Source organism: Morone saxatilis, unplaced genomic scaffold (assembly GCF_004916995.1).
Source record: "Morone saxatilis isolate NCDOM2014 unplaced genomic scaffold, NCSU_SB_2.0 Contig17, whole genome shotgun sequence".
Taxonomy (NCBI): Eukaryota; Metazoa; Chordata; class Actinopteri; family Moronidae; genus Morone; species Morone saxatilis.
In genome coordinates this window covers 21,110,506-21,111,078 of record NW_023339729.1, presented here as the reverse complement: position 1 = coordinate 21,111,078, position 573 = coordinate 21,110,506, and positions in this window count along the sequence as shown.

The following is a 573-nucleotide window of genomic DNA, read 5'->3' as shown; positions in this document are numbered from 1 at the left end:
TCTTCAACTAAAGGTTAGGATCTCCTGTCAGAGGACAGATCGCTGAGTGCCTTCAGCCAGTGCATTGTATATTTATAGTGTTTTCATTAAGGGTTTTTGTAGGGAAATAACATATTTCTTCCTGGGAAATCAGTTACATCTAAAGCCTGAATTGGAAAGAGATAAGAGATGAGAATTTAATTATCTATGAATGATTGATTTATAGACTAATTGTACTCGAAATTTCAGACAGGAGAACAACTCAGGCCAGTTCACAAGGAAGATGGATGAATAATCAGTAAATCAGTGTAACAATTAACTGTTAATTAAAGCTGAAATGGGGATTCCCGAAATGTTGTTGACCTCTGCAATGGCAAAGGTCTACCAAGCAGTTGAGAATGTTGTTTGACGAAGCTGTTATCGAAAGTTATGTGGAAGACGACCATTTATGTTCAACAAATTAACCAAATTCAGGGCATTACCAGCATTCCTACAAATACTGCCACTAACAGGCCAGAAAAACAATCTGTTCTGCTACTTTTTCACTGCAATGGAAGGGCAGAATCTTCTCTTTGACAGTAGGTGTTGTTGTTG